This window comes from Muntiacus reevesi, unplaced genomic scaffold (assembly GCF_963930625.1).
Source record: "Muntiacus reevesi unplaced genomic scaffold, mMunRee1.1 SCAFFOLD_162, whole genome shotgun sequence".
NCBI lineage: Eukaryota > Metazoa > Chordata > Mammalia > Artiodactyla > Cervidae > Muntiacus > Muntiacus reevesi.
In genome coordinates this window covers 97,285-111,785 of record NW_027077811.1, presented here as the reverse complement: position 1 = coordinate 111,785, position 14,501 = coordinate 97,285, and the positions used below count along the sequence as shown (strand labels likewise).

At 40.1% G+C, this 14,501-nt stretch overlaps 1 protein-coding gene across 1 annotated transcript in view; it reads right to left on the bottom strand.

Moving 5' to 3' along the window:
• Positions 1 to 14,501, bottom strand: part of LOC136155165 (band 4.1-like protein 2) — a gene marked incomplete at its 3' end in the record, with an annotated part of 146,863 nt that overhangs the window by 77,130 nt on the left and 55,232 nt on the right. The window contains exon 3 of the mRNA XM_065917048.1: positions 13,588 to 13,701. The remainder of the gene's footprint in view (positions 1 to 13,587; positions 13,702 to 14,501) is intronic.

Here is a 14,501-nt window from a genome sequence, read left to right as displayed (position 1 = left end):
TTAGTTGTTCAGTCGTGTCCAACTCTTTGCAACCCCATGGACTGTTGCCTACCAGGCTCCTCCATCCATGGGATTTTCCAAGCAAGAGTACTGGAGTGAGTTGCCATCTCCTTTTCTAGAGGATCTTCCTGACCTAGGGATCGAACCCGAGTCTCCCACATTGTAGGCAAACGCTTTACCATCTGAGCCACCAGGGAAGTCCTATAAACTTGTGAGTTAACTATAAATGCATAAAATAAAGTGATACCTCTTGACACTACAAACACATATACAAGATTTCCCAAAATAGTTTTGATTTCAAACATTCCATCCCACTCTGTGCACAAGCAAACTTACACGTAATTCCAGATCACACATAACAAGTTTTTAAGTGAGACAACAATCATCTGATGTAGGCATTTGGGACTAAGATAATGGCAGGCTAGAGTAGCAAACAGAAGAAATTTGAACAGAACTTTGCAAGAAAGGATATATTGTCATTGGTGGGAAAGAGGGACAGTGATATTCAAGACAAGCAGGAAGAGTCCTTGGGCAAACTGAAGCAGCAAGATGCCCAAGATGGTTTGGGTGTCTGGCAAAGCAGGAAGCAGTGAGCAGGACAGTGGGCTGACCACTATCACTGCATCAGTCACATACAAAGATAAGTCAGAAGTGATGCTGAAATATGATAGCTGGCAAGACTGTTGAGAGCTTTGAAGATGAGGAAAAGGCCTCTGGGCTAACAAAGATAGGTCACGTTGCCTACAGTTTTATTTTGGTGGGTTTTTTCCCTGCAGAGTAAGGGGGCTAATAACAGTTTGGTTTTTTTAAAATATCATACAAGCTACCCACTTTTAACCATAAAATTCAATGTTTTTTAGGGTAGTCAGTTGTGCAACCATTACCACAAACAATTTTAGAACATTTCATCAACTCAAAAATAAATCCCAAACATCCCAACTCATTCTACGAGGTTTGATACCAAAGCCAAAGATGTCACAAAAAAGGAGACTATAACCAATACCCCTAATTGAGGCAAAATCCCTCAATAAAATAGTAGCAAACCAAATTCAGCAAGGTATTAAAAAGATCTTATATCATGATCAAGTGTGATTTACTCTAGGAATATAAGGATGATTCAAAAAGTGAAATTCAATCAATATATTAATAGAAGAAAAATACACAATCATCTCAATAGAAAAAGAATTTGACAAAATCCAACATCCTTTCAAGATAAACAAACTAAAAAAATAAACTAAAAATGATAAAAATAAAAGGAAACTTCCTCAACATGCAAAGAGCATGTACAAAAACCCACAGCTGACATCATACTAAATGGCAAGGGCTGGAAGCTTCCCCCTAAGATCAGGAACAAGACAAGATGCCCCCGTTACAACCTCTGATCATTCTATTCAGGGCTGTGCTTAAGTTCAAGCCAGGGCAATTAGGCAAGAAAAATAAAAAGCACGCAAATAGGAAAGGGAGAAGTAAACTATCTCTACTTGCAGATGACATAATTGTAATAAATAAAAACCCTTAAAAATACATTTAAAAAGCTAATGGGCTCAGGAAAGGTGCAGGATACAAAATGAATATGTAAACTGAGTTGTATTTCTATACATAAGCAATAAACAATCCAAAAATAATATCTCACTTAGCATCAAAAAGAGTAAAATACAAGGGTAAATTTAAAAAAAAAAAAAAAGGTAAATTTAGATAAGGAAGTATAAGGCTTGTATACTGAAAAGTATGTAACAGTATTCAAAAAAAAAATCAAAGACCTAAGTAAATCCATGTTTATGGATTCAAATACTTAGTATTGTTAAGAGCCCATTGACCGTCAAACAACTGTGATAACAGACATAGAGAACAGACTTGTCACACAGGGGTCGGGGGGGGGGGGGGGGGGCGGAAGGAGAGGGTGAGAGCTATGGAGAGAGGAACATGGAAACTTACATGACCATATGTAAAACAGACAGCCAACGGGAATTTGCTGGATGAATCAGGGAACTCAAACACTGGCTCTGTAACAACCTAGAGGGGTGGGAGGGGAGGGAGGTGGGAGGGAAGCTCAAGGCGGGGACATACCTATACCTATATGACTGATTCATGCTGATGTCTGACAGAAGCCCACAAAATTCTGTAAAGCAATCATCCTTCAATTAAAAAACAGTTTTTTTAAAAAAAAAGAGACAGGAAAAGAATCAATTGGAGTAAGGCGTATCTAACAGGGAGGAAAAGGCCAGTGAAAGGAAGAACACAGAAGAAAAGATATCCAGAGGAAGTTATACCTACATTGAGACCTGAGAGTAGAATATTGCTAGCAACATGTACACAAGTCTAGACATGACAGAAAACCTGATATATGAGCTAAATTCAAAGAGGAAACTTGACATCTGAAACTCAATAAGTAAGTTAAAATCCAAAACAGCAAGAATAAAAGTGATGTTACAAAGTTTGAGGCTCTTCTGAAAAGTAAAGTGGTACCATGAAAGGATTTTAAGCTTAAAACTAAAAGACTTTAAAACTACAATTCTGATTGCAATATGAAGAACAAAAATTTTTTAAACTGTGGGGGGAGGGGTGGCAGGAAAACCAGACAGAACATTACATATCTATTATATAGATACCGCATATCTAAGAACGCTGCTGCTGCTGCAAAGTCACTTCAGTCACATCCGACTCTGTGCGACCCCATAGACGGCGGCCCACCAGGCTCCTCTGTCCCTGGGATTCTCCAGGCAAGAACACTGGAGTGGGTTGCCATTTCCTTCTCCAATGCATGAAAGTGAAAAGTGAAAGTAAAGTTGCTCAGTTGTGTCCGACTCTTTGAGACCCCATGGACTGCAGCCCACCAGGCTCCTCCGTCCATAGGGTTTCCCAGGCAAGAGTACTGGAGTGGGGTGCCATTTCCTTCTCTATCTAAGAAATGATAGCTGAATTAATGTTTAAAAAAATAAAATATTAGCAAATAGGTAGCCAGTCTCTGCTTCCTCACCTCCAAAAAGAATTTTGCCATTGTAATTTCAATTTTGAAAGCAACTTGACTGACTTATCGTGGAACGGGCTGAGTTGCTAAAGAACAGATCCATAGAGAACTCAGGGGGGACTCAAACTGAAGCTGAGAGCTGGTGTTCACTGTTCAGAGGGAGGCTGGCTGAAAGGGAAGAGTATGAGAGCTCTTTCTAAACTGTGATGAGGAAGAATAAGAAAAATTTATAAAGTGATATGGAGAATTTTTAAGTTTTACAGTTATTATAAAACCACATTCTGGTGTTTCAAGAGACCAGAGTAAAAACATAAGTGGTTTGTCAATTCTTTGTCATTGTTAAGACCTGTATTTCTTTGACCACCACAGCTAAAACTGTACCCCAAGAGAGCTCAGGTTGTGCAGGTTATAGGATCTGACAAGAGAAGGTATCAGTGGAAGGAGTGGATATATTCAAGCAATATTCAATTGGTAGAATGATAAGAATTTGGCAACACATCAGAGTTAAGAGAGAAAGATAAAGAGGAATTAATTGGGCAGCAAAGTCAGTCACTAAAATAGTTATAAAAGAAGGAACAGAGGGTTTGGAGACAAATTTAATTAGTTAAATTAGGTAACAAAGAGGTACATAAAAAAAAGAAAAAACAAAATGAAAAAAAAAGAGGTATAGATGAATAAGCCAATAGTAAATATAGAATGGACTCAAAGAAAAATAATTCAATCCAGAGGAAGACCAAAAAAGAAAGAGGAAAAAAAAGAATGAACAGATAGAACAAACAGAACACAAAGACCAAAACGGTGTCCGACAATTAATTAAATGCACACGGCCCAGATGTACCGACTAAAAGAGACTGTCAGAGTCGGTAAATGATCCACTCCTAAGTGAGTTGTGTACAAAAAAAATCTACTTTAAATATTAGGAATGGGAACAAGAGAAATGGCATGAAGAAGCAAACTGTGCTTTGTACAGAATGAATTGTGATGGCAAATCAAAGAGACGGCCCTAGACAGCAGAAATGAGGTGTTTTATTTCCTATAAGACTGAGCTGGGGAACGGTCTAGAAAAAGAATTCATAATATTATAAATAACTGTGGTCCCTATACTATGTTAGGGTATAAGGAAGTGTCCTGAACATGCTTAAAACCTAATTATATAAGCAAATTTTTGTTACTGAACTGTATAATCTTGGTTCAAAGTCCATGACACGGAACCCCCAGAGGCTCTGAAACTAACATATATCAATGTGAAGCCTGTGATACTTCTTTACTACTCTGATTTCCACTTTCCCTTTTTATTAGCTAACCGAGTAGAATGTGCACCACATGACTGTGTCTTCTTCCACACCAACACAAACCATGATGGCAGTCATATTGGGGGGGTGGGGGCGATTGCAGTTTAAGAAATCTGTGTACCATACCAAGTATTGTCACCAAATGCCAAACCTACACAGCACATTAAAAAGCAGAGACATTACTGTGCCAACAAAGGACCGTATAGTCAAAGCTATGATTTTTCCAGTAGTCATGTATAGATGTGAAAGTTGGACCATAAAGAAAGCTGAGCGCCAAAGAATTGATGTTTTTGAACTGTGGCATTTGAAGACTTTTGAAAGTCCCCTGGACTGCAAGGAGATCAAACCAGTCAATCCTAAAGGAGATCAATCCTGAATATTCACTGGAAAGACTGATGGCCACCTGACGCGAAGAACTGACTCATTAGAAAAGACCCTGATGCTGGGAAAGATTGAGGGCAGGAGGAGAAGGGGACGACAGAGGATGAGATGGTTGGATGGCATCACCGACTCAATGTACTTGAGTTTGAGTAAGCTCTGGGAGTTGGTGATGCACAGGGAAGCCTGGTATGCTGCAGTCCATGGGGTCACAAAGATTTGGACGTGACTCAGCGACTGAACTGACTGACTGACACCAAGTATGCATTTATAGGGGCTTTACAGTTTACAAAGCCTTTACTGCTTTCCCAATTACACTCATATTTAAATTTAAGCTAAGAGACTTCTGATGCATCTAATTTATATTTTGTATAATAGAAAGCTCTTACTATTGCATACCCAGTTTATTTTGCTAGGCTTCAAAAATCTAATGCTATAGTAGTATTTTTATTTTTTGACTCCCAGAACACCTACATTATTTAAAACAGCAATGTCCAATGATATCTGAACTTCACCAGATATACAGACTGCAGCCATGAAATTAAAAGACGCTTGCTCCTTGGAAGGAAAGTTATGACCAACCTAGACAGCATATTAAAAAGCAGAGACATTACTTTACCAACAAAGGTCTGTCTAGTCAAGGCTATGGTTTTTACAGTAGTCATGTATGGATGTGAGAGTTGGACTATAAAGAAAGCTGAGTGCCGAAGAACTGATGCTTTTGAACTGTAGTGTTAGAAAAGACTCTTGAGAGTCCCTTGGACTGCAAGGAGATCCAACCAATCCATCCTAAAGGAGATCAGTCCTGAGTGTTCACTGAAAGGACTGATGTTGAAGCTTAAACTCCAATACTTTGGCCACCTCATGTGAAGAACTGACTGAAGAGTCAGAAGAAACAGAAACATTAGAAGACCCTGATGCTGGGAAAGATTGAGGGCAGGAGGAGAAGGGGATGACAGAGAATGAGATGGCTGGATGGCATCACCGACTCAATGGACATGAGTTTGGGTAGACTCCGGGAGTTGGTGATGGACAGGGAGGCCTGGCGTGCTGCAGTCCATGGGGCTGCAAAGAGTCGGATACGACTGAGTGAACTGAACTGAACATATATACCTCTTTCTACCAAGTTCTAAGATTCAAAATTACAGCCAAAAATTCTCAATGAACATTTTAAGGTGTTGTGCTAATTACAAGGAAGGATGGGAACAATATGAATACCTAGTATACTTAAAATCTTATCTTTGCTTTAACTCCTCTTTAGAAAAGGATATTAGTATTTGCAAGAAAGAAGCATAAAAATATTTTTTCAAGGTTTTACTTTGAGAAGACTGTGAAAAGTTCACATCCATGGTTATAATTTGTTTCTCTTGGATCTAAACATACACCCACCCATTGGCTTCAGAAAAGTGCTTGGCCAGAAACCCTAGGACAGTGATACTTCCTGGAAATTTCAATTGGAAAGAAAAAGTATCCTATCCATGAAGGGATCGCCAGTAGCAAATAATGCAGACGTTCTTTTGTGTTAATACCAATTTGTAAAAACCTATTCTTACACAAAAGATACATTCATTCATTCAACAAATATTTCCTGTACAACTACTAAGAAGGCAATTTACAAAAAGATTCTCATTTACTTGATACATGGTATGATTTTATTAATTATTAAGCAAAACAGTTAAAAAATGCTTTATTTATCCAGTTTTCAAGGGCAATTCCCAGTCCCCCAATTCCTCTTTGCTATTGACTGGCTGTCTATCCATGTAAACAATAGATTCCCAGGGGCAAAGACTGCAGTCTTACATCTATATCCCCCACAACCCAATGTAACACCTATCAGACAGTAAAGGAAGCCAGAGGAATGTTTGATGAATGAATGGACTGATAGGTCATACTCAATTAGTAGTACAAACAAAAATCCCAGAAAAAAAAATAATAATAATAAATTCAATCCAGTTGTCACTCCTGACCCTTTCCTCACTCTTGATCCAGGCTCACAGTGTTGTTCTTTTCCCTATAGGTACTTCTACTGCTGAAAGGACCGTTTTTTAATTCTTGGCATCAGTCTTCCTCACTGTGAAGTTATCTGCAGATTGGTCTTCGTCCTCATCTTTAAATGCCAAGCCTGGCTCACAGTAAGACTGGGCACAAATCTGTCTCATAATAAAGAGCAACAAATACCAAAGACACCTACTTAAATCAGTACTGCCAAGCTTCAGGTTATTACTCTGTTGTAAAAACAAAGTACTTAACTGGTAACAGTGAGATTTACTATTAAAATTAGGTTAAGTAAATATGTGATCCTAGTCACCGGTACAATAAATACCACCCAAAAACCTCAGCACCAGATTTTATTGCACAGAAATACAAAAGTGCTACTGGAGTTGGAAATTTCACCTAGAAGCCATAAATAAAAGAAATAGAAAAGGAGGCTTCCTTGGGTAGATGCCTTTAACTGAGGGTAAAATTCACTGGCACAGATACCCAGGGAAATCCGGTAATTCCCTATAAAACCTGGCATGTAGTATTTCTGCAATACAGATATTTGCAATTATGCCTCTTCCTTCAAAGACATAATAGCAGTGAAAATTTCTGAAAGGCTTCCAGTGGCTCTGCAGCGACTAGGGACACCAGACTGCTCCGTATAATCTCCCGGGTTCCGCACCGACTGACTCCAGGCCAGATACGAGGCTCGTCTTCTGCTTCTCACGCGCTCTCACACACCCCGAGCTGCAGCCACACCAGCCTCCTCGACAAGAAACGCTTCCGTGTCCTCATTAATGCTCACTCTCCTCTGTCTAGACTGTCCACTTCCCCTGTCTACACTTGAGGGAAAAAAAAAAAAAACTAACCCCAGCTTCCAGGTAGAAGGTTAAAAACAAGCAGTTTGTGACCAAACCTAACAATAGCTCTGTTACTGACTTATAGAAAACAGAGTAAAACATGGGGGCGGGGGAGGCAATCAAGTTATTTGTGAGTTTATGGTACATACACACTCTCACAAATCACAAGGCTCTCAAAGGGAAGTCTGGTGAACCAACCCAGCAGGGAGTGTCTACCACTCCAGTGGGACCCACTGGCAAAGGAAGCAGGATGCCGAGATGGCGAAGTCAGACTTAAATGGAGAGTAACACAGCCCCTTCTTGGAGACGGCCCGGAGGTATACACGGTGAGTGAAGGCGATCCTCCAAATGGACAGAACCAGGGGCCGTCAGATCTGATCAGGAATTACACTTCAAGGACAAGCTACCCCAGAGCAACCATGGCTCCTAGCCTACCTAGTCATACACCCCACGAACCACACAGCTTGGTGATCCAAGAGGTAATTTACGGCTGAACGACAGGACAGGGCAGGATACAGCACTGTCCAGGGGGAAATCTCAACACTCGGCTGATTGCTGACATCCGATCTGGATGGAACTGAAGCCAGAGGGAGGGACATCACGGGGACACCGTGTTCTATGAGACAGTACTCTGCCTCTGGATGCAGAAAACCAACAGAACTTTATGTGGTCTGTCCTTGGAAGGGGGAAGGATTGTACCTGCAGTTGACCTGTGTAAGCTGAACTAAAAGGATATACACGCAATTATGCATTCTACTTAAAAGTATGGAACTGTGTGTATACATATGTGTGTGTGTGTGTGTGTGTGTGTGTGTGTGTATACATATATCAGACAAATGGTGAAATGTAGCACTCCTAATAATCTACTTAGCAGCCACATCTAACTTCCCCCTCTGTCACCATCCCCCTGATATTTTCCTCCCACCAAAGAATTTTCCTGGATCTATTCAAGCCATTTGGGTCCAGCCGTAATTCGAGCGTCTCCTATCTTCCTCAATCCCTTTTCTATCTCCTCCCATTACCACCTATAATTCCATGCTAGCCATACCAGAACATCTAACTCAGTGAATGCTGAATGAAACAACAGAACAGATATAACAAGATCTAGAAACTTGTTCTTGCTGGCTTATCATCTACACATCAAAAGTAAATACTCTTCCCATTGGATCCTAGAGTGATAAGAGCCAGGCTGAAGGCGCTTTTCTCTTCTGGAAGAAGACTGCTCGAAGCATCCACCAATCCCCTGGGGAGGATCTCCTCTCACCTCAACCTTTAATGTTGCTGACACACTGTTTCGTCGCTCAGTTGTGTCCAATTCCTTGTGATCCCGTGGACTGCAGTCCACCCACCACGCTCCTCTGTCCACGGGATTCTCCAGGCAAGAATACTGGCGTGGGTTACTACGTCCTCCTCCAGGGCATCTTCCCAACTCAGGGATCGAACTGGAGTTTTCTGTGTCTCCTGCACTGTCAGGCAGATTCTTTACCACTGAGCCACCTGGGAAATTTATTTCTGCCATGGAGTTTAGTGTTAACAGGATCTGTCCCACACCAACTGCATACTTATCTCTAAAAGAAACAGATGGGATGGCATGACACAGGCCTTGGTGTCACTGTCTAAAACCAGCCCAGCTGATGGCTAGACATATACAAACACTGTAATCCCGGGGTACCTCTGCCCCAGATGACAGGAGCCGGGCCACCACAGAATCAGCTCTTGTTGGAAATCAATGAGCCAGCTGTCCAAGACGAGCCAGGGCTTATGTGATAGGATCTTTCCTTGTTTCAAAGGCTTCTTAACAGTTCTAATATAGACCTATTATGCTTTTATGATCCTGGAAAACATCCAAAATGATTCGCCTATCCTTTTTAGGCAATAAATGTATACACTTTATACTAATTGAGAACTTTCAAGTGAGTCCATCAAATGAATGAATGCCCTATGGAGTAACGTTTCCAAAATTCAGCAGTACTATCTTAAGAATTTACAGATACAGAAAATAAACTCACGGTCACCAAAAGGAAAGGGAAGGAGGAATAAATTGGTAGTATGGGACCAACAGGTGACACTACCATATATCAAAGAGAAAAACAAGGCTTCACTATATAGTGCAGAGAGTTATATTCAGTATCCTGTAATGAACTCTAATTGAAAAATAATATAGATATATATAACCGAATTACTTTGTTCTACACTTGAAACTAACAATGTGCTACTGATGTGCTCAGTCATGGCCGACTCTTTGTGACCCCATGGACTGTAGCCCACCAGGCTCTTCTGTCGATGGAATTTGCCACGTCCTTCTCAAGAAACTAATGATATTGTAAATCAACTATACTTCAATTTACAGAAGAAGAATTTAGATATACATTTGCCAAGGGCAAACAAGCACGTTTAAAAGGACAGTGCTGTTGTTCTACCTCATATGTAAATTAACAGATAAACCCCTGGAAATGCTCGGCTGTAATGGTAACAATTACTGTTCCTGAATGTGGACAATGGGAAATTTTGCTTTATTTGTGTTTTTCTATATTAACAAGCCTTTCCCACTAAACATATAATAATTAAGAAATGTTTTAATAAACTAAAATCCACTAAAACAAAGAAATATGAGTTTCCCCCTTCATTTCTGTACCCCTACTTTAGCAGTTTTAAAAGCAGTACAAAAGAAGATGGCCAAGTCCTAGCAGAGTCATCATAACCTGGCCGTGTGCCACGGGGCATAGATCTACCTGAGACACAGGGATACATTCATGCTGTTCCCCTTCGAGCTTGGCACTATCCACAAGAAATCACTGGACTCCAAGAAGCACATGCTTGCAGACACTGTTACATCAGAGGCCTTTCTTAAAAGTTAGATTTTAACTGGATTTAAAAGAATGAAAGGAATTTCCTGGATTTTATCAGGGCAATTTCCCAAAAGATTTTTGCCCCCACTTCTTAGTGCAAGGATTAAAGCCACTTAGCAAATTAGAAGGGATACTTGCCACTTAAAATGCTATTAAGAACATATAAATTAAGAGATCTTTAAAAAGCAGTACCTGTTCGAAGAAGCTGTTTTAACAGTTTTCTATGGTTAGTCAAAAAGCATCAAATCCCTGAATAAAGGAGGGATCTACTTTTGGACCACACAACACTATGGAGAGATGGGGACCACATATCTACAGTCAAGAAAGAGCCTTATGTTTTATCATCACGTGACAAGTTATCACTGTCAAGTTTTCACTACAACTTCATTAAAATACCAAGCCATACACACACACAATATGACACAGCAGAAGGAGGACAGTGACATATTTTTCGGAACTGCAAAATGGCATCTGCAGAACGTCTCAAAGGAATGACAAAGGCACTTCTTTAGCCCAAACAAAGAGAACAATGTTTCCACCAGGACACTACAGGACTATTGCATTTCAGGGGGGAAAGGCAGCAAAAATTAACACAGAACAGAGCTCAAAGTGTAGAATGACAGTCTGTGGGGAAGAATTAAAAGAAACTATTGAGAACACAAGTTTCACGTGTTACAGTGCACAAAATTAAAAGAGGGTTTGAGGTTTTAAAAGTTGGGTGATTTCATTAAATTTGAAACGAAAATTACCTTTAAAATTCAAAATGTGAAATTACTTATTGGTTGAATCAATTAACTGTTTTAGATTCACAAATACCATGCATCTATGTTGTTTAGAAGATGGCTTGCAATCTATGCCAGCACATGGATCATTTCATTTCCCATGAGCACTCTATTAGAAATGTACTATCAATGCCTACATTTTATAGATAAGGAAACAGACTTGCAGATACAAAATGATTCAGCAACAGGCAGATCTGAGTTTCAACTCTAACTCTTTCACTCAGTAGCTACAAGACTTTGACTTTCTTTCCAAGATACTTTGACTTGCAAGCTATCAACACCAAACAATGTTCACAAGGATTACAGACAAACTATTGTCAAAAACAGGACAAGAAAATTCCTAAAACAGCATGTACTACAATGGAACTAAACGCTTATTAAATGGAGGTGGAGGTGAAGTGGTGATATACCCACTCAATCATGTAATGTCTTGAAAACACTGATATGAAAAGGACTTAAGAAATGCCTTCGGGGGAAAAAAAAAGTTGTGAGAGAATGCCAGGAGTCAAGGTTAATTGCAAAATACAGTAAATAGCTGAATATATTTAATGGAAAAAGATCACAAGGAAGACAAACTGATAGTTTCTCACTTTTATCTGAAGGATATACTTAGTTATCTTCAGTGGAGAGTGCCCTAAAAAAACAATTTGATGACTTTTGTACTGTAGGAAAAAAACAAGAGGTAGACTCTGATTCAAGTCAGTAAAATCAGTAAATAAGTTATATCAACAGGTAAAATTTTCTCATAACTAACATTTTCTCATAAATTTGTTAGCTCTACTGTGACTCTCTATCCACCTCTTCTTCCTACACTCCAGCTCTGATTACATCATTTCACCTATTTGGAAAACCTCAGTAACTGCTGCAGAAAGAAAACCCAAATTCTTCCACCTGAAATGCAGTCTTCTAGGCTCTGGCCACACCCTCCTTTCTAACTTTCTCTGCTCAGTAGGATGCATGATGACTTCTAGTCTTGAGGGAGGAAAAAGCCAACAGTCTCCAGGCTTACTCCTCCAGCTTCTTCTCAGAAGTGAGCAAGCCAAGAAGCATGCCCATCACAACCACCACCATCAGGCAAAATCCAGCCACCAGCTATGCCCTGTCCAAAGACGGCCATCCCGCTCTCCTCCAAGTGCCCACAACACTCCCTTACCCCCTTCCAGAGCTCTGCACTTTTTGGAGTACCGACCCTAAGAGCACATCTTAGCCACCATACTTAACAAGTCTGTCTTATCTCTGGATCCCCCAAAGCAAAACACACACTACTTTGCACAAAGTTATGCTTAGTACATTTGAGGAGAAAGAGATGAGATTGTAAGAAAACGCTTTTTAAAAAACAAACTGTGCACCTGTTTTTTCAGACAATTCTTGGCACTGTCATCTTATTTTTCTATTATCCAAGATAATCACCTTAATGATTCAATAAAGTAAGCCTAATATTAAATTAAAGTGCCCTCTAATAGAATAAACACTATTTTGGCACATTTATAACAAGAAATGTCATGCCATCTTTTAAGATTCATATAAGGACAATGTGAGGAGTATGAAAGAACTATCTTCACCTGTATGATTGGTTCTCATGGGTTAAGAATGACCTAAAGGATCATCACCTATAAAAAGGTACTGAATTCTAAGAGAAGCAAGAAGAAAACAGAAATGGCTCTGAAATAAGTCCTACAACAATATGTTTGGGGATATACAGTCCTCCTGAATCATGAGTCTGGGAGGGGCCTGAAAAAATAATGTAGCCAATCCTTTGCATCACAGATACAAGAGAATCTAAGAAATTCTGAGCTAAGTGAGGGAATTTTTATTTTTTTAAAGAATATTGTAAGAAAAGGCAGAAACCTAATTTCCCGGCCAGGTTTGTTTTTCCAAAACACGTTTTCCTCTTGGCTTTTCTTTTCCCAGTGTACCTCATACTTCAAAACTTCGAATTCCCCACAGGTGTAAAAACAGTACAAAAATGCAGACTCGTGGCTTTTTTTTTTTTAACCACAGCATTTCTGTCATCTCTCCTTGGTGCAAAGCATTCACCAGAGAAAAGTATGGAGGATTCTGCTCCTTTCTCCACTCAGGGTAGCACAGAAGATCACAGGAGAAAGCAGGAACAAGGGAAAAGTGCAGGGGAACGGCAGGAAAGCAGGAGATGTACTATTTAATTCTTCTGGAACACTCAAATACAACTGTGTAATTATACAGAACTTTCAGGACGTATCTATGTAAATACAACATAAGCTTATCTTCCAGGAAAGCTGGCCAACCCAAACACCCAAATCTGGACCGTACCGCAACCAGCTCTGCGGCTGGTACCTCACTGGCCATCATCCTCTACTTACTTTAGATGCATAACAGGGCCCCGTGAGACAGAATTCAGGGCTAATCAGTCCATCCCAGGAGAATGACACAGAAGTAACTTAAAAACCACGACCCCTCATGTGATCAAAATAGAGCATCTAAAGAAAAACACCAACTCACGTTCACTGGGGGCTGGATTCACCGGGTGATCACTGCGCTCCTCGGAGCTCACACCAGCAGCCCAGCTCTGCGATCACTGCCACCACTGTGCTCGTGGGCTCAATCCAAGGACGCCTGGATTAAGATAAACGCCTTAAGGAGCAGTGCTGACACAATTCAGTTCCTAACGCTTATGTCAGGCGCAGCCCAGCCCCGGGTCAGGAAATAATGCGACTGATACTAGAACCCAATGGTAAACATAAATATCTTTTAGGAGGCAGTGTTCCTTTTCCAATCATAAAATTCATTCCTAAATTATTTTCCTCTTTTCACTGACCCGAACAGAAACATATGGGAAAACAATTCCCAATAGCCTGGAGAGCATGCAGAGCCATTATTACTTAAAAATAATGAATGAAAAAAAAAAGACTTCAAAAGAAATAAGATCACATTCTAGCATCAGGAGACTTCTTCAAGGGAAAAGAACACATGTGTGTGCACATAAACATCACACACGTATACCGGGTCCCTAGAATGATGTGGCTGTTGTCAACTCCTGGAATCAGCCTCCTTTGGCAGCACATCTGTGAACTGACAGTTTTCCATGCTGAACAAGCTGAAAGAGGGGGCAGGCTCGACACCTATTCTAAGGCAAGCAACCCCGCAGGAAAAAAGGAGTTGATCAAAAACGAGACTCTTCATACGATACTGAAAAACTTTTTGGAATACATTAAGCACAGGATTATAAGAAATGCAGAGCACTGCTGGAAAAAAAAAAAAAAAAGTTTCTTAATTCTGTTTCTTCCTACTTCAGTCACTCAAGCTATTTCTGTCATATTCCTCATCCAACACTTACACTGTCATCTCTAGTGGAGTTTCCCCACCCACGGCAATCATTTGAAAAAGTTTTGGGAAGAAACCAAAAGTAAAAGCAT